The sequence below is a fragment of the Gallus gallus genome, chromosome 13 (genome assembly GCF_016699485.2).
Source record: "Gallus gallus isolate bGalGal1 chromosome 13, bGalGal1.mat.broiler.GRCg7b, whole genome shotgun sequence".
NCBI lineage: Eukaryota > Metazoa > Chordata > Aves > Galliformes > Phasianidae > Gallus > Gallus gallus.
In genome coordinates, this window is record NC_052544.1 from 3,788,279 (window position 1) to 3,808,489 (window position 20,211).

Sequence of the window (20,211 nt, forward strand, 5' to 3'; positions counted from 1 at the left end):
TTCATAGTGATAGGTTTCCCAGAAGTCATAGCTGTGAATGACATCCACAAAAGAGCGAAACTCATCAGCTGGACTGTCTCATTGTGCATTTCTGTTGGTTGAGTCCAAGCAGCTGCAATAAAACATGGGCATCGGTGCCATTTCCTTTGCTCTAAAAGGAAGCCTGAGGAATGTTCATCTTTAAAACGGTGGTTAAATGAGTAATTTATATATGCTTGCACCCTCTCTAATGACATCAGTGTATGTGGAAGATTTGTTCTCATATCTAACATAACATACACAAGAAAAGACACTGCATAGGAACATGCTGAAGCAAATTCTTCCTTTAAGGAACTATGGCTCATGTAATGCAAAGCTACATTCAAGCAACAGGCTGTAAGTAGGTGCATGGGTAACAATCCTACTTGCAGTAACTGAGACAAAAATAGATGTCTTATGATAACCGAGGAACTGAGGTTTGGAAAATACGCATATGGTACAGAACTCTACAGAGAACGGCAATAGAAATGAAATGGTCAGCACCATATGTAACTATATATACTTTTACTTCTTAAAGTGTGTGGGTCTAGCTTCTGTCAATAGAAATGGGATTAATAGTTAAATACGGAATGGTCTAGACAGGCAAGAATGCCAAGTCGATTAGAGTGGGGTCAGGAAGCAAGAGAATCCTCTGTTCTAATCCTGATTCTGCTACATTGGTTGTGTGATTAGCCACTCCAAATACCTATGGCTCACCCCCTTGCTTTAAAACAAGGATAACAGTGACTGAATTAACAAATCCGTGTAATTCTCCTGGCAGTTATTTGAGTACAGCTTTGAAAAATGCAAAATGCGTTGTAAATGTTACATATTAACATGATTACTCCATCAGATCAATTATCCAACATTATGTGCTAAATCACCAAACAATTGAAACAGATGCTGTGCTTCTCCCTCATTTCAGTCCCACAGTCATGTTTAGCAGCTGGTATTTAAAACAGACGCAGAGCCTAGATGAAAAAAAGTATTTCAAGCATTCAATTATTATCAGAATTTCTCTTTTCTATATTGAATTATCACCAACTAGGATACTGCTTGACAAATCACATCTATTAGTTATGAATATAAAACACTTGCATCAGTTAGTTGCTTACAAGCTTCTTGTAAAACAGATCTGTCAAATGGCACAAAATTTTTATCATAATACTGTAAGATTTTTCACCAGTATTATAAAAGATTTAATAGCTACATAATAACAGTATTTAGAGCTTGGCTACATACAAAGATTCCTTGAATTGTAGGAGTACTTAGCTTGTAGGAAGCTAGATTTTACTTGTAAGTGGTTATAGAAGAGCATAGAAAGACAAGGTCATAGAGTTGATCTTTTGTTGTGCATATAGTTTGATGGAGACAAATACTTTTGTCCTTCTTAGCTATGAATTTAAACTGTACACTACTGACTGTATAAAATGTAAATGCACATCTTCTATGCCTTATCTATGGAAGCAGGTAAGTATTCTGTGTTAAATAAGTAATTACAAAAATTATATTTATTCTGAAGAGGAGGCTTTATGCCGTTATAAAAACAAATCAGGTATAATATATCTTAATCTTTACTTATTAATTGATTAGTGAATCTCAACAGTATAACATGAGCTAGCAACTGTTTTGTTTCTAAGCTTAAAAGCCTGAATGCTATAGGAAGCAAGTGAGTAATAGCAGCCTACTGAGAATCTGATTAGTAGCTGCTTAAGTCATTTTGGGTAAACATATGCAGGGTTAAGCAACTAAAGCATGGGGATTGCTTTTTTTGTTTGTTTACATATTCCTGCTTCTCATTTCAGAACCCTAAATGTTGTACAATCTGAAGACATGTTGCACTTGCTAGTGCAACATCTAAAAGAGGAATTTTAATCCCTTCCATGTTTTTAAGTTGATATCTATTAATAAAGTGTTCTGCCTTCTTTTTTTTTTTTTTTTTTTTTTTTTTTTTTGAGATGAGGCACTTTCACCTTTAAGTACATAGAATTCACAGTCTCTGGATTATTACTCTGAATTCCAAGTACAGTGGTACTTCAGTTCTGTTGCAAAGAAATCACGTAGTTCAGTAATTACAGCAACAGATTGAGGGCCAGTAACGTGCTGTTTCTAATCCACTCTAAGCTATTAGTGGCTGACCTCATCCAAACCACTTCATCTCACTGTTTCAGACATGTTAGCTAAACAAAGACATCTTTTGCAGTTTTCTTGCTAATTTAATGTTAACTAGCCTTCAGAGGCTTTGCATGATGGCTTGGGGAACATAGATTCTCTAGATAGATTATCTATTTACTTTAAATACTAGATACTTCTGTATAAAAACTGATATTTTCCATTACTTTTATTTAGATTTGTCCCATTTTATACTATTTATTCAGTGGTCTAGGAGACTCAGAATGAAACTCCTAGGTACATGTGATAGGTAGGGGTCTAGTTATGGAAGTGTACAGACTCCAATGGAGATAGGTGAAGAAGTTCAGAACTGAGCTGTGGTGAAAGTTACATTATAAGTAGACTAGCGTCTTGTACACCATGCTTGCCTTTTCTTGCTTTTCATCCTTACTTTAAAATTCCAAGTCAAATTGCATGTTTCTTCTAAGCCTTTCAAACATCTACAATTAAAACGACAGCTATAAAATAGTGAATGACAAAATTGCTAGCTGGTCATTAAAAATTTAGGGCTGGTAGCTAAAATTTCAGTCACTCTCATAACAACTGTATCAACATCCTTATCAAATCACTATTTAACAGAGCAAAACAGTGCACTGTTAATCTCATCTCTTTCTTTTTGGAGTGCCACCAAGAGAAATCACTTGTACTTTAATATCAGTTTAAATAACCATCATGTTCAACATGTAATTCAATCCTGAATCTTCTTTAAAATTACTTTTTACACGTGTTATGAATTAGTTATGTGACATTAGTTTTTGTTTAATTAAATATCAGTACAATGATTTAATGTAGTGTTTCAGTACTTCTCTACACTTAACAGGGAAGCAATTCAGTAATAGTATCAAATAAATATCAAAATTTGCATTTTGTGACATAAGAACATACAAATATTTTCATTAACATTACCAACTACCCCATAACCTTTTCAAAACTGCTACTTTTTGTAACTCGTGGTTTAATAGACATACTTATCAACAACAGTACTGTCTTAATGCAGCTGTGTCCTTATAAGCATTTGTAGCGCCGTGATAGTTACCGTAGCACAGCGTTCTCCTAACCGCTCTGCTTTTACAACTTCTTCAAAACTCCCGAGAAGCGGCCCCGCACGGCTGCAGCTCGTTACCCAGGAGCCGTGAGCCACCAGCACCACCTCGTGGCTACCTGCCTTACTTGCTGTGTCTATTTCTTGCAGGGACAGCGCTCGGTAATTGCCGCTCCACGAATCTCTTCCGTGATAAACAAAAGCTCAGATAATAACTTTTAAACGTTAGAACAATTTTGTTTAATGGAGCTTCGTTTTAACAAAAGATATAAGATTCAAGAATAGATTATCAGAATAGGCTATCGATGTTCTGAAAAGGAATTACTGTAATGTTACTGTGCATTTCTAAATAGAATAATTAGCATTCCAAGCTGGAAGTCATTAGCTTTTTCACAACCAAAGCCAATTTAGCTCTCACCTGAAGCCCATTTCAGGCCTACTATAAAACTACTATAAAACGCTTTTTTTTTTTTTTTTTGGTCAATGTAAATCCTTGATCATCAGTGCTAATCCCTGTACCTTTCCTTTTTGAAAAGTAAGTAGTTAAATAGTTTAAATAGTTAGCCAGTTTGCAGTGAAGTGAATGGATAAATTTTTATATTGTTTACGGTCAAGCAGGCTTACTCTGAGTTTAGGGGCATATAATGTGATGTGAAACTATAGGAATTGGACAAAAACTAATTTTTTTGAAAGTTCATTAAACTGGCAGTATATGATACCTCCCAGCTAAAAGGCAGAATTAGAGTTATCCGACTGAAACACTTCTAGATTCAAGGAGCTTTTAGTTACTTCATGCAGTAACTGATTTTCTTTTTTCAGCTGCCTGCCTGCTTTCCAGTTTACAACTGTATCATCAATGACAACAAACAAATAACTTCATTCTATGACTGGGAGGCTGCAAATTACTTGACCTGTAGAAATCTAGGCATCAAGCAGTCATAATGTTATCTAAAACCTCTGGAAAAGGTTAGTAAATTTTTTTGTTTGTTTGTTCTCTGATCCAGGGAGTGTTGGATTTCTCCTTTAGAATTGCTTGGTCTAACCACCTGAATATGTTCTTTGCGTACCCACATACCATAACCTGATAATGTGTTTTGACATTTCTAGTTCCCATTTTTATTTGCTATGTAATTACAATAATTGATAGCTTTAATTGCAAATTCACAGCTTAGAGACTGGTTTCAATTTTAAGTTCTAAAAATAATTGAATCGTAAATCAGTGTTAAATATTTGTGCTGTATCTCAGTATATAAGAACTGCTTAAGTTTTGAGTGCAAAATTTCACAGAAGGTATTAATGAAGGTGAATTGTAACCAATTTTTCTGCTTTTTGTTTGTAATTGTAGTATCTTTAGCAATACCATAAATGTTTTTACCCAAATTACGTTGATAAATGAAGTTGTCACAAGTAGAAAAGTGATCATATAGTGTAACCTGAAGCAGTGCATTTGCTTTGGTTACAGTGTTACTGTTAAATTAGTCTAGATATCCTATTCCAGCTTAGGCAAATTCATCTTTCATATTGTTTTTTAGGTTCAAATATACCTCTTTAGAAAGACAATATCTCTATATAGCAATTACAATATCATGCTAAAGTATTGATATTATGTATATGTGTGTATATATACATATAGTTGAAGTTGTGTGTGATGGAATTCAGTGTGAAGTAAAACAGTAGTTTATCTGGAAATGTTCTCAGTAATAATAGAATCATTGAGTTGGAAGGGTCCTTAAAGGTCACCTAGTTCAACTCTCCTGCAATGAACAGGGACACCTATGTTACATCAGGTGCTCAGAGCCCTGTGCAGCCTGATCTTGAGTGTCTCCAGGTATGGGGCATCCACCATCTCTCTGGGCAACCTATGCCAGTGCCTCACCATCCTTTTTGTAAAAACTTCTAAATCTCTCCTCCTTTAGTCTGAAACCATTTCCCTTTGTCCTGTAACAGCAGACTCCCCTAAAGAGTCTGTCCCCTTCCTTTTTACAGCCGCTTTAGATACTGACAGGCTGCTTTCGGATCTCCCCGCGGCTTTCTCTTCTCTAGGTTGTACAGCCCCAGCTCTCAGCCTGTCCTCACAGGAGAGGTGTTTCATCCTTTGGATCATTTTTGTGATCCTACTCTGGATGTGCTCCCACAAGTCCACATCTCTTCTGTGTTGAGTGCTCCACATCTGGATGCAGTACTCCAGGTGAGGTGTCTCAGCTCAGAGCCAGAGGGACAGATCCCCTCCCTGCCCATTGGCGTGCTGTGTTGCAGCCCAAGATACAGTTGACTCTGTGGGTTGTGGGGGCACATTGCTGGCTTATGTCCAGCTTACCATCCACCAATACCCCTAAGTCCTTTTCAACAGGGCTGTGCTCTATCATTATATCCCCCCAGCTTGTACTGATAGCAGAGGTTTCCTTGACCCAGGTGCAAGATCCTGCACTTGGCTTTGTTGAACCACATGAAACTGACCCTGTCCCACTGCTCAGCCTGTGTAGGTCTCTCTGGATGGCATCCTGTCCTTTGAGTGTGTCAACCACACACACCACACAGCTTGGCATCCTCCACAAAGTTGCTGAGGGTGCACTTGATCCTGCTGCTGATGTAGTGGATGAGGGTGTTAAAGAGCACTGTGTCCTCTGAGAGACACCAATGACAAGGAAGCTAAAAACATAACTCAGATCAGTTGTTCTTTTTTTCTGTTTGATTCACTTAATGTAGTGATTCATATGTGTTATCCTGTGCTCTTTATCAGGTAGGATATTTTGTGTAGCAAAACAATTCATATATTCATATATTTTTTCATATAATACATACACATGAAGTTTAAAGCAGGAATTATCAAATACTGTTATGTATGTTTCGTTAAATAGGCACTTCTTGATAGTAGCAAGGGAATACAGATAGTAGCAAGGGAATACAGATAACTTCTGTCAAGACTTTGCAGTCAAATGCTCTATACTTAGTGTTAACATTTTTATTTGTTTTGCACAATAGTAGTATTGAAGAATAGCAATACCAAGATTGCAATAAGCCTGTTGATATGGGTTTTTTTTTTTTTTCCTGTGGTATGCTAAATTACTATATAATGTCTTGGGACCTGTTTTATATTGTGTGCACTGGCTTCAGCAGCTGGGATCTAGATTTGGTTTAAATTATGATATTTAATAGGACTAAACAAATATTTCCAAAACCAGCTATTTAAAAGTATGCTACTGATTAAGTAATGTACCACTGGATGTCACTGTCTTTCTCCAAGCACAAAGCTCAATTTTTTAATTCTTATTTTTCGATACCATGATAAAGTAAACAATTAGAGTTTGACTCCTGTCATAAGCATGACTTTAAGCACAAAGGGACTGTGAAAAGGCAGTATGGTTATAATGGTTACAGGCAAGGCATTTCAGTTAAAATACTGAAGAACTGTATATATTCTCTATATCCTCTGATCTGATATGCTCAATATATAATACTTTACTAGGAGACTAGAGTCTGTGTAACAAATAGTGGGACATGATCCTATTGCAAGCCAGACTCCTAAACTGAAGCTTACCCATCTCCATTTTTTACATGACTAATCTACAGTAGAATGTGATTACCACTCTGTTTCACTGTCTGCTGAAAACTTAGTTATATTTTATCATTAATATTTATATTTTATCATTAATATTTTTGCATATATTCCGTTCATAACAAGGTTTGCACTCAGCCTATCTACGTAAAAATTTTTAGTATGTTGTAGTACCTTATTATTTGTCACGTGTTTGGGACTATTTAACTGGTTTTATGTCAAGTTTGTGTTTTGCCTTTACATTTATTTTTATTCCTTTCAATTATTCAAGGTTGAACAGTGGAAATAGTGCATTCTGTCTGTGTGCTATTGTGCTGCTCAGTTTTGTAGAATGAAAGTTTCTCTTAATAAAATCCTGCATAGACAGCCTAGAGATGGAAATGAAGTTAAATCTTTTCTTTTCCTGATAAGTTAAAAATGTATCTTATTTGGTAACACAAAGGAATTGTGACGTGAAATCTTATACAGTTTAATACAGAAACAGAAGTAATTATGTAGGATGCATCAAATGTGCCACTGTTTTTCTACCAAGTATTTTGTTTGTGCTAGATGCTGAAACAGATGCATTTTCCTCAGATTTCAGCGAGGTTTGGCATATTTTGAACTTCAAGGAGAAAATGCTATTTGTTCTCAGCTATGAAAATATGACTGAGGCCAGTGGGATGAAGTTCAACAAGACTAGGTACCAGGTCCTGATCTTTGTCCACAGCAAACCCAGGCAATGCTACAAGCTTGAGGTAGTGGCTGAAAGACGGTGGAAAAAATGAACCTGGGAGTTGGCCAGTACTCAGCTAAACATGAGCTAGCAGTGTACCAAGGTAGCCAAGAAGGCCAATGGCATCCTGGCTTGTATCAGAAATAGTACAGCCAGCAGAAGAAGGGAGGTGACCATATCCCTGTACTCATCTCTGGTGAGCCTGCACCTTGGGTTCAGGTTTGGTTCCCTCACTACAAGAGAGACATGGAGGCCCTGGAGCATGTCCAGAGAAGGACAGTGAAGCTGATGAGGGGTCTGGAGCACAAGTCTTATGGGGAGCAGCAAATCCCAAGGAACTGCAATTATTTCCTCTGGAGAAGAGGAGACTAAGGGAGACCTTTCCACAAAAGGTTGTGGTGAGATGGAGGTTGGCCTCTTCACCCATGCAACTAACAATAGGATGAGAGGGAATGGCCTTAAGTGGCTATCTCCAAGGGGAGGTTCAGGTTGGACATTAGGAAATACTACTTCTCCGGAAGAGCGGTCAGGCGTTGGAAAGTGGTGTAGTCACCGTCCCTGGAGGTGTCAAAAAAATGTTTAGATGTTGTACTAAGTGAAATGGTTTTGTGGGAAACTACCGGTGGTAGGTGGATGGTTGGTCTAGATAATCTTGGAGGTTTTTTCCAACCTTGGTGATCCTATGATTCTGTGACAGTGCGAATTAGTAGAACTGGTACCATGTCTTAAAACCATTTAATTCTGTTCCATCAATTACAGTTATCTCCATTAATCTTGTGTACTTCCTTTCAAAACTCCTTAGCTTCATTACCATAACTGTCTTTAAGCCTGCATTTTGAGTATATATACTTAGGAATAAATGTGTGATAAAAGCAATTTGGATTGTATTCATGTTCTCTGATCAGCAGCCAACATGTTCCATCTGTCCATAGAGTTGTTTTTTGATTATTTTCTTTTTTCTTTTTTGGATCCTTTTAGATGCCAACAATTGCAGATACAAAGCCATGTGATTTGCATAAACAACAAAATTCACGACCCTCCATTTCCTGTGTATTGATATTATGATTCCTTATAATCTTTCTCTTTTTACTGGTCTGCCTGCTGTGGCTGTAGTTGTCTGTAGTCAGTAGATAAGGTGTGGAAAGTACAAATGCTAGTGCTGTGATTCTGTGAGCAATTTAATCCAGTATAAGTCAGTGATGCAACTGAAAGGTTTTGTCATTTTTTTTTTCCCCTTTCCCTGCCTGCCTGCTGCTTCAACGATACTACTAAAAACATTTCTATAGCTTCACTGAAATTAGTTAAATTAACACTAATCTGGCCTGAAGTGATAAGCATAACATTGTCATTTTCTAGGTAATTGTAATGACTCCTTTTTTTTCTGAATAAATGACTAATTGCAAAGATAAGTCTTTCTGGCTAATGCCTTTTTAAGTTGTACCTTCACCGCTTTATCATTTAGACTTAATTAAAAGACTTGTGGGAATTCAGAAGAATGCAGTCCACATGGTATTAAATAATTCCATATTAACTTATTGGAAAACTTTCCTTTGATTTTTATATTCTAAAAATGTTTTGAGTGAATACAGACTTCAACAACAGAAGATCAAAGCTCTTCCATACAGGGTCTGTATTCTCTGTTAATCCAAGATGTGCAGAATAACTTCCCTGAGCCATTATATGCAAGTATTTTGTGTGAGTTGAGTAATGTAACATTCAGTGTAGTGTAGCAGAAAATTACTTCCTCCTGTGAGGCTGGAGCTTTTATGAAACTGAACCGCATCTTATCAGTTGAAGAGATTTGTTTACAGTTAAGTTTTGCCATTCCAATATGCTCACTCATTCAAAGAGCAAACAGATGTGGAAGAGAGTCTAAGTTAACCAGAGTAGAACCAGGCTTTTATATGCGTAAATTTCTCCATAGACCAGACCCTTTAAATAAAGTTGGTATGAACTTCAGCTGTATAGAACTACAGGTGGTTCAGAATTTTGAAAAGGTAAGCTCTTAACTTTTTCCTGTAAAAGCAGGAATCTGTGGAGTAAAAAAAAAAAATAATAATTATAATAACTGTATTCAAGTTTTAACAGAATATTTGAAAACTGATTATTCATTAGCAGAATGTTCTCTAAGTAAGCCACTTATATTAAAACTAAGTTCCATATCAAATTTTGATGGCTCCAGCCAAATAAATAGGGTGTAGTTTTACTGTAGTCTAGAATGGTACAACTGGTCTGTCTTAAACTTTTCTTTCTGTCTGACCAATGTAACATATTATCTAGTGAGATTTTTCCTTCTATTCTGGAAGTAGAAGGGTATTAGATATCTGGTATAGGATGCTTGCTTGATTCAAACTGTTGAACACAGGTTGTTTTAAAATAATCCTTTTGCTCCATGTAGAGGTTTATTGTTATAATTGGAAATAACTGCTGCAAATACTGTCAAAATGGGAAATGAAGAACACAACATGAGTTTACTTTCAATATCTAGGATAAAAAAAACTCAGCAATATTCTCATTTAAAATGCCACGTTATGGAATCACAGAATTGTAGGGGCTGGAAGGGACCACTGGAGGTCATTGAGTCCAACCACCCTGCTAAAGCAGATTGCCTACAGTAGGTTGCATAGGAAAGCATCCAGGCAGGTCTTGAATATCTCCAGAGAAAGAGACTCCACGTATTCTCTGGGCAGCCTGTTCCAGTGCATTGTCACTTACGCAACAAAGAAGTTCCTCCTTGTGTTAGTATGTAAGTTCCTGTGTTCCAGTTTCTGCCCCTTGTTCTTTTGCTGCATGTGACCAAAAACAATCTGCTCCATCAACTTGACTTCTGTACTTGGATATTTATAAACAGTTGTGAGATCCCCTCTCAGCCTCTTCCTCTCCAGACTGAAGAGTCCCAGTTTTCTCAGCCTTTCCTCCTACAGGATATGCTCCAGGCCCCTAGTCATCCTTGTGGACCCCTTGTGGCCCTGCTGGACTCTAAAAGATCAGAGTTTTCTGAACTTGAGAGCCCAGAACTGGACACCATATTCCAGATATGGCCTCATCAGGGCAGAGTAGAGGAGGTGGATCACCTCCCTTGCTCTGCTGGCTGCTCTCTTCTTGATGTTCCCTAGTATACCATTAGCCCTCTTGGCCACAAGGGCACGCTGCTGGCTCCTGCTGCTGTTAACAACCAAGACCCCCAAGTTCTCTTCAGAGCTCATTCCCAGCAGGCCATCTCCTAACCTGTACTGGTGCATACTGTTATTCCTCCCCAGGTGAAGGACTGTACACTTGTTCTTTTAATATTATGTTTTCTTGAGGTCTTTACTTCTCATGAAAGCTGATAGATTTTTGCTTTAAGTTTTTCAACAAGTATGATTAGCCCTAAAGTGCCTACTGAAGTATATGACAGTTTACTTGGCATAAAGGTACATTTGTTTGGTAGCATCAGTATATAACATAGTTGTACCATATATTAGGCTGACTGCACCTTTTATCTTGCTGTGTGTAATTTCCTGTAAGGTGTCCAATTTCCTCTTTCTGTCATTACTTTCAGCACGTTGTCAACCTTTTTGCTCTCTGCAAAATCTACATTCCTATTGTAATTTGTCCTTTTTAAAATCTTAAACACTTTCTTGTCATTATCCATTCTAACAAGTCTTTGCACATTTTCAGTATTTGACCCTAGCTGATCTTCTATCCAGAACTTTCTTAATATTCAAAAGTAATTATTAACACAGAAGACTTCTGTAACTCTGAATCTAAAGGAAACTTCAGCCACAAAGCAGATATATAGATGTATATACTTTTCACTGTTTAGTTGGGTAGTCTGACATAAATTTATTTGCAACTGACTTATTCCAAAGTTTGATCTTCTCAGACTAATGTGATCTGGTTTTTTGAATTGCAAGAGTGCAGTAAAGAGGAGTATGAGAGGGAAAATATACACCCTGTATTAAATAATTACTACCTTTTTATTGTTTCAGAAACACTTTCATAGCAAAGATTTCTTCTTGGTAAATTATGCACTTGTTGCTTTGAGGTTTGTTCAGTGATGTCAAGTATTACTGTCTTCTGAACTAAAAAGCAATGTAATAAAAACCAAAGATTTGAAGCATTATTATTTCCAGACCTCGAGTCTTTAGTATGCATCTCCTATGAAATTGAGCTCTAACATATTTCTTTAGAGGTTTGCTCAATCCTAAAATACTATTCTCTGAGGTCAGACAACCTCGTCTGAAACAGACCAAGTGAAGATTTGATATATTGTTCCCACTTAGATCCTGTTGCATCAATGCCCAGTGCCAAGTGCAATGCCCTACCAAATAGAAGAATAATGTTATCTGCTTAACCCTGAAGCAAACTTTCAAGTGTCACTTACGTCCTACCTTAAATTTAACAGATTGCTCGATCTCAGGTCATTTGCAGGAAGTACTTTAAAATTATTTTTTTTGAAAAACCACACCCTTCTAGCGCAGTGTTTTGGCAGTCACTTCTAGAATGCAAGCTCCAATTAAGGCTTTTCTTTAGGCAAACTTTACATGTGATGGGAGGAGTAGGAGGAATCATCCACTGACTCAGTTGTTTACCACAGGTTTTATTTTATTTGAGAATGCTTATGCTGACTTGATATATACCCTTGTAATGGTAGTTGCTTTACTCTTACTTTTCCTTTGGGGGAATAGAATCAAATGTGTTTAATTTTTAGGCATAAAACTGGCAAAAGATTATGTAATTTGTACTCCTTCCAGCAGAATATGAGGTAAAATGAATTTGAGCACATTGGGTTGAATATTTTTGGCTGACATCTTCAAGTATGTGGTGTTAAGTGGTTATATGTTGAGCACCTGCCTCTCCTCAGAAGTCCTGAAGATCTAGCATTCAGTATACTCATGACATGTCTTGTTTGCTAGGCAATTTGCTGTTTTCTGATCTTTACCCTGTTATGTGCAGCTAACCTAGACCATGGAACTCATATTAGCTCTCAGACCTGCCTCCACCTTTGTCTTTGCATTTAGGCATCTTGTTTCTGGAACTGCAGGTGGGTGAAGGAAATTAAATAAGTACAATGTGGAAGGCAGCCATTAGTGGTGGATAGACTAGCATTATTAGAAACTTCTTTTTCCCTTGGGAGTAGGTCCATCGAGGACATTTATCTCAAATTTAATACAGCATTCTTGTAAAAGGCATTTAGATTATTAACAATTAGTCTATAGTTGAGAATGAGCAAGAGAAGAATTTGTATTTAAATTACCATTTATAATATGCTATACTGTTTGGCTTTTTATTCAGTTACAGAATTTTTTGTTGCATTAACAGAGTTTGGAAGAGAAAATTATTTGGAATAACTGAGATCTAGTTTGGACTATAGACATTTGGGACAGTACTTACAATGATCAGAATGTGGCATGCTGTAACTTCATAAACAACCTGGGAAATTATGTGCTTAAACTGTATAAAGCGTGAGTTGGTCTGATGTGTTCACACAGTCATTTCCACAATAGAAAGTGAAATACTTCCTAGCGAACATGGAAATAGTCATCAGCTGCCCAGCTGTTTTCAATCAGTCTGTAATTCACTGTCTATTCTATAGAAAGTGATATCGTTCTAGCAACTAATATTAAATTAAAACTCCCGTATAACTTTATACTTTGATCAGACTTTCCCAAATATCTGAGTTTAAAACACCTATCAATACTAAAAGTGCAAGCAAGGCAATTATTTTAAGTAGACAAAAGACACCATTTTGTGACCAGTAGCATTGAGCCACTATTTCTTTTATCATTTGTTTTTAATTCTTTACCTCCAGTTGAAATGTCTTTGTCACATATTTGTGTGCTGTATTTCTCTGCCCACTCTGATTTAGTTATGGAAAGTAGAAGTATAAATCTGAAAGTAATATCAGTTATTATGTGATACGTGATGTCATATTTGCTCATCATATACTGAATATAGAGATAGTACAGTAATAAAATACTTTAGTACCATTTCATTTTCCCAACAAATGAGATGAATAAGAATCAAATTAAAATGTTCAGAAAGATTTTTTTCCTTTGAGCTGCATGTTATAAAATGGCGGCTGTCTGCCAAGTGAGATCTTATTTTATTAAACCTTATTAATATTGTTAAAAAGAATCAGTTGTGAAAGAAGTTAATTAAATGGTAGGAGAGGAGTAGTCAAACTGATGTGATGGGCACTTTTTCTCTCTATCTGTATGCCCTCCTTTTGCAGTCAAGCATAACATATTCACTGAACGGCAGAAACTGATCTTTTGATTTCAGGAAATAAAGTAAAAATATCCGTGCTATATTTTAAACTATTTTCTATGAAGTTATCTGTATGCATAGGTCATTAGCAGAGTTATTTAAGCATTTTGCGAGGCAGATTTGGAAAGATGCATAGGACTATTGGAAAGCAGAATAAGCGCTAAAAGAGCTAGGTTCATACATTTCTTATCAAGTCAGGTTGCTTTTTATCCCTGGGCATTTTTACATGGAATGTTATGTTCTGCGTCAAGTGTGACCGTATTAACTGACTCACCCTATCTATTCATGTAACAGTGTTACAGTGGTATTAGATGAAGCATGCCGTAATTCTTTAGGATATTCCTTGAATCCTTTATGGTCATCCATGTATGTGTTATGAGAACTTATGAGGGTCATTTCATTTGTGTCTCTCCAGTAGTTAGGGGAAGACTGTTTTTCCTAAAGCTGTCAGTATGGTCTGAGGACCTCTCCAAACATGTTTCTTTTTGGTTATCTTGAATTTGGCTTCTTCAGCAAGAGGCCAGCAAGAGCCAGTGAGTTTTGTCATTGATAAGTGCCTGACCTATCTAAATAAGGCTAGCCAAATTCCTGTCTCTATTGAAATAAGCTTGAATGCTGAGCAGCAATTGCTTCCTAAATACAAAAGCATTCAGTCACAGTGGGCAAGTTGTCAGCATGTTTGTGCGTCTAATAATAATATTGACCATAAAGGAAGAGGAAAGCGATGGCATATCCTACACCATTCCTGAGAATATTCTGCTCAAGGTGTTCCTAGACTTGTTTTACTGTTATATAGTGTTAGGGAATTTGTGAGAAGAAAGTGGTAAAACCATTTCAGATATGGGAGATAAAAATGGGAAAACCTCATTTTTTGTGTGTTATCCCCATGATGTGATTTCTCCCTGGTCATGTGAATTGTAGTTTTCAAACTAGAATGTAATTACAAAGAATGTGGACCTCTATGTGGTATAATTGAAAAATAAATCTCTAACAGCTAGGTTTTTTAGCTGTTGCTTTGAAATTCTTTAATTGGATTATTAGCAGATGGTGCCCTTTTTGTTGTCTTTTCTCACAGCAGTCTTTTCTGAAAAAGGAGTTAAAAAGCACTTTTTATGCCTAATTAGTGGACTGTTTCATCTGGAAAATGTTGTCTTTAATAATATGCTTCATAGCTATTGTCAAATAGTTGTAGATGAGATAATTCCACTGATTCATGGGTTGTAACCTGTTTTGAGTGAAAATTAAACCAGATGGCACCTTTAAGCAATTATGTTTCTCAAACCCATATTTGTACTGAAGACCCTTTTGACTTCTTTGACCAACTAAAATTCAAAATATTACATTCACTTTCTTTCAGTGGCAATCTACTGTCACAATGAGGTTTGTATAATTTATTTTTTCATTTACTGCACTAACAGGTGAAAATATGCTTTTGTGTGTTGGGGTATAAGTTATGTGCCAAATTCAGTCAGTAAATAGTTTAAACAATTTCTGCTTTAAATTATATGCAGGCAAAAGTTCTACTTGTTACTCTTTAACTATTTACCTTGTCAAGTTCATGAATTTTCCCAAATGCTATCTAACTAATCGTTTGTTGCTGGGCTATAAAGAATCAGTTCTAGCAAGTGGAGTGTAACTTTGCAATAGAGCCTGGTTATATCCTGAGATATAAAAGAACTTAGTTTTGGTATGACAGGAGCAAACAAGCAAAAATTTGGTCCTAAAGTAATTGAGTTAACTCTAAATCATATTTAAATACAATATTAACTGATCAGTTTAATTTTCTTTTCCCTATAAGATCTGACTACTAAATGTGTATTTTAAATCTATTTAAAATCTATTTTAAATACATCTTTTAAATCTATCTTGCTATAAATATTTAGACTCTAAGACTCCATTTAGAGAGAGATCAGTTTAAGGATCAATTCTGGGAGCAAAATTTTCCTGTCCTTGTATAAACTTCTTGTGAATTCTAGGAGAATCTGACGTCCGTGGAAAAATTTCCCTAAAATTTCACCAGTGAAGCAGGAGACGAAGATTTACTAGATAGGGCTCATAGTTGCCACCTAGCGGCCTAAAGTGCGAACTGCACCCTTGCCCAAATCTAAAGCTGACCAATTATATATATTTACTAAATGTTAAGGTTTCTAACAATAAGAATTGCTGTCTGAGTGAGTGTCTGTCTAGTAGTGTATGTAAATGGGGCCTTTGGAGTCCTCACAGCAGATAGCAATTTACTATCTGTCTTGTCTAAGCCACTGAAGGATTTATAAAATTCATGTGCCTATACCAGCATTAACTACATATATAATAAGGCCACACTGCTTACGAAAAGTTTGTGGTTGAACCTATTCTTAGTCACAAAATATCTTGGATAATGAATACAGATTTTTAGGCAGCTCACCTATAGTTTTCTTATTAATCTGGGGAGATTTGACACAGCTGTTTTCTGAAGGGAATCATGTTAAAGTTTTTCATGTTAAGGCATTAACCACTTCTGATTATATTTGCTCACCAAATTGGCCACCCACCAAAATGGTTAGCTAAAAAATGCAAATACTTGCAAACAGTTGTATTTCCTAAAACTAATTACTTGAACCCGCTATTGAATGGGTAAAGTGTACCCACAGTATTTTAGACTCATACAGTTTGAATTTTCTGTAATATACAGGAAATAATCAAGTGTGTCTTTTTCGTATTGCTTGTATAGTTGTATGTTGCAAAGGAAAATCCAGAGTTTCAAGTTGAGTTTGTTTTCTGAAGTAATGAGAACATCTGTGATAAATGGAAAAATTGTAGGAAGAGGAAGAGTGGTAGTAAAATTAATAGAAACATATCAAGCAGTTTGCCATCTGTGGTATTAACCAATAAATAATGAAATCGTTTTTAGTATTTGTTACAGATTCCGAACATCTCTTTCTGGGTACGCTCTCTAAAGCAATCGTGATTATTTCTTTGTTAACTGCTTTCCTGAGGTCCGTGAACGATTTAGTTTCAGTATCAGTGATAAAATGTTGATTACTGTCTGTACTCTGGTTTTCACTGTAGAGAGATAGTGGTGTCACGTAACTTTTCTTTTTTGCCTTCTACAAGGAGATCTTACAGCAAGAGATACACTTCCTAAAAAAACTTTCTTACATCTTGCCTTCATATGTAGCTGGATGATGGGGCCTGATCTGTACAACATATACATTATTGGGAAAGCTCTTGGCAATAAGTTGATTAGCAACGATACTGAACGTAATAGTGTTCAGAATGAACAAGGCAGAGTGATGAAATGCCACACAGTTTTGCCTAAAGAAGGCAACTGGACTTGGAAAGCAAAGGTTTAGAACTAAGATAAAAAGTTATTTAGCTGTTTGTTGTTTGTGAGGTTTTTACTGTTCTGACTTAAGAATTGTCTTAGTTTTATGGTATTGCCTGGTCACTTTTGACGGAAACATTTGTTTTGGACAGCTATAATAGTTATATCATTGCTACATATGTTTGTATGAATTGTTAGGCTTGAAAGCTATTATGAGGTTTTTATGCCTTGGTTAACTATGTCGAAGTGTACAATGGGTTTTCTCTAGGGGGCGATGCTGCTTGAAGCTAGAATTATTGATTCCATATTGTAAACGCTGAAAGTTTGGAATGTTTCCTGATGTATCAGGATAAGTAAGCAAAGTAGAAGAAAATAATGAACTGACTTAAGTTTCTATACACTGGAGTTGCTTAATGCATTTCTTGTAAATGAAAAAAAAAAATTAAATCTCAAGTTTTTCAAGTTATCCAACAAAACCATAATTAGGAGTTTTCAATCAATCTGTGGAAGACATTGCTTTAGTCTGTGTAGGGCATTACCTCCTTTTTGCAAAGCAGTTGTCAAAGTTCACATACCCCCAGCATTTTCCTTTTAGAAGAGCTTTTCTGTAGAGTTGCTGCACCTAAGAATTTTATTTCTTCCACAAATGATTTTAGTCAAGTGTGTTTGAGCATGTTAGAGCCAATAATTCCCAGCAGAATATTTAACTTGTACATACATAGATTTTATTTTAATATAAAACATCCTTAATGGAGATCTGAAGCTCAGAACAAATACCATTAAAAGAAATATGGTTTTGTCTTTGTGTCTTCTTGGTGATGAAGACATGGACACAGTGGAAGAAGTAATCTTTGTACCTTTGGAGCGCTCTCCCTTAAGCCTTCCAATAACTAATGATTTGAGGGCCACTTGCAGTATTTCCCCTGTCTGTACAGATCATGTTAATTTGTCTTGACATTTAAAAATATAGAAGATCCTTGCCAAAAACAACCAGTTTCTCTGATTGTTAATGACTCAGTAGAGCAAAAACAGTGATTTTTAGATTATCTAATGTGGTAGTATATGAACTTTCATCATGAGGAGACTGTGTCTAGGAAGTTCTCCCATGTATGTATTAAGAAATAAGTATTTAGTTGTACCCTAGTTATTCTCCCTATGGCCGTATCTTCAAGGTGCCTCATCCGTCTTAGTTGTTGCAGGACTGAACACCTGAACACCTTCCTAAATGTGTTCATGTGACACACAGTGTATGATTAAGCTGATAATCAAGTTCCTGGTACATACAGAATTTTTTTGTGTGTGTGTTTTTTTTTTTTTTTTTTCCCCTGTTGCAGCAAGTGTGAAGTAACTTTCTAGTCTTGTTAAAGGGTTAAGTAGCCACTGGGACTGAAAACTAATGTGAAACACTACTGTGAGCATTGTTAATAACATATGGCTGAATTGAAATAGCCTTCTGAGCATTTCAAGTTCATAGCAGATTGTATACTCACATAAATATAAGGGCCACTCCAAAAGTAACTAGAACAGGAAAACATTGTTTGACTGATAGAATGATGAATGGATTGTCTGTAGATTGTCATCTACAGATGAAGGTATCTGTGTCATACCTTAGCTAACGGGTTTATTGTCTCAGCTGCTTACTTCTGATACTAGAATAAACATTTCAATTTTTGGGGGGGATTTTTTTTAACATTAAAACACAACTTCAAGGAGTTAAAAAAAAAAACAAAAAAACTGTTAGTCTTTATAGCTGTTAGCATGAAATACATCCTAACTGTCCCAGAGTTGTTCTAATATATCAGTCTGCTATAGTAGTGTCTGTGCTGGTTCAGGATCAGCTTAGTTTCCTGGACTAGAGGAAATAGAGCCAGCCTGATTCAGCTGTATTTCTCGTATTCAGGGTGAATAACTAGTATACGATGATGACTGGCATTATTTCTGTGTAGCTGTTCCTGGGCTGTGTAAATACATCAGTTTTGGACTCCTTAGTTTTCAGGAAAGACAGGGGACTACTAGAGGAAGTCCAGTGGAGAGTTACAAGGATGATCATGGGCCTGGAGCATCTCTCTGATGAGGAAGGGCTAAAAGACCTGGAATTGTTTAGCCTGGAGATAAGAAGAACTGAGGGGGGATCTTATCAACACTTAGAAATATCTAAATTTCAAGAGGATGGGGCCAGGCTCTTTTCAGTGGCAGCAACACGCCAAGGGGCAACAGACACAAACTGGAATAGAAGAAGATCCATACAAACATGAGAAAGAACTTCTTAACTCTGAGAATGACAGACCACTGGAACAAGCTGCCTGGAGAGGTTGTAGACTTTCCTTCTCTGAAGGTATTCAAAGCCCTCTTGGATGCTTTCCTCTGCAACCAACTCCAGTGAACCTGCTTTAGCAGGGAGTTGGACTCCATGATCTCCAGAGCTCCCTTCCAACCACTATAATTCTGTGCCCAGGACTTGTTAATCTTCATGCCAGGAACATTTCATGTTTTCTAAGGATACAGCAGTCCTGATTTGACCTGATAGGACTAGCTCTCTGTTCTTGACAGTTCACTTCATTATTTCTGGTATCCTTTACTGAGTCTGATATAGATCTGGTGTAGATATTAAGGGGTTGAAGTTTTTTGCCTAGGGGTTTTCAGTTATTTGAGCCCTTAATGTGGTGGATTTTTTTTTTTTTTTTTGAGCTATCCATACTAGAAGTGCTGGCAGATGAATATCAGACAAGCTGCAATTTCTAAGACAAAGACAGGTTAAGATATGAATATGTGCTTAAGTGGAAAATTCTGCTGAAAGCTTATCTTTTAGCTTCTGTTCAATGAAATTCTGCCAGTAACTTGTAGACAATGAAAGCTAATCTTCCAGCAATGAAGTCATAATACTATCCTCTGGAAAAAAATTGCTTCTTCAAGATTCTGAAAGCAGTACTCAGTAATATGCTGCTAAGTTACTGAAAAGCTGGCATTGCAAAATTAAGGTGTGATAATTGATCAAGCAGTTCATTTACCATATCCTGAACTGAATAAAAGTGTTCATGACGGCTCTTTCAGTAGCTGTCTTGTTTGCAAGTATGTGTAGTTGTGGAGAAGCTGTTAGCGTAGAAAATGTGAAGGAGACATTGCTAGAAGAAAAATTCTTTCTAATTGTTTGT

At 36.4% G+C, this 20,211-nt stretch overlaps 1 protein-coding gene across 1 annotated transcript in view; it reads left to right on the top strand.

Moving 5' to 3' along the window:
• The first annotated feature begins 4,179 nt into the window (after positions 1-4,179).
• Positions 4,180-20,211, top strand: part of SLIT3 (slit guidance ligand 3) — a 526,297-nt gene continuing 510,265 nt past the window's right edge. Inside the window, exon 1 of the mRNA XM_040646811.1 lies at positions 4,180-4,198. The gene's annotated coding sequence lies outside the window, so the exon portion shown is untranslated. The remainder of the gene's footprint in view (positions 4,199-20,211) is intronic.